Here is a 331-nt window from a genome sequence, read left to right as displayed (position 1 = left end):
CAGTTCCTTTATTATACATCATTACTGGTATCAAAAAAAAAACCCCGAAAACAACTCAGTGAACTATGACAGCCCTTACTATGTGTCTGAGGTCAGGTACTGGCGGATGCTCTGGTTTTGTGTCGGTATTGGAGGACGTGAGGCAAGGGAGGAAGTGAGGGTAGGTGATGGGAAGGCACGAGTTCTAGGAATTCAAGCTGTGTTAGCTACAGTCTTCTCACGGGATGGCTTGTGACTTTTTAAAAATTTCTTTCCAGATCGAAAAGGGGCTTAAAAAAAAAGTATTTAGTACTAAATAGTACTTAGTAAGTGGGCGGAGCGGGAAGAGCCT

This window comes from Corvus brachyrhynchos, unplaced genomic scaffold (assembly GCF_000691975.1).
Source record: "Corvus brachyrhynchos isolate BGI_N302 unplaced genomic scaffold, ASM69197v1 scaffold80, whole genome shotgun sequence".
NCBI classification, from domain to species: Eukaryota; Metazoa; Chordata; class Aves; order Passeriformes; family Corvidae; genus Corvus; species Corvus brachyrhynchos.
Note: the sequence above shows the minus strand (reverse complement) of the source record.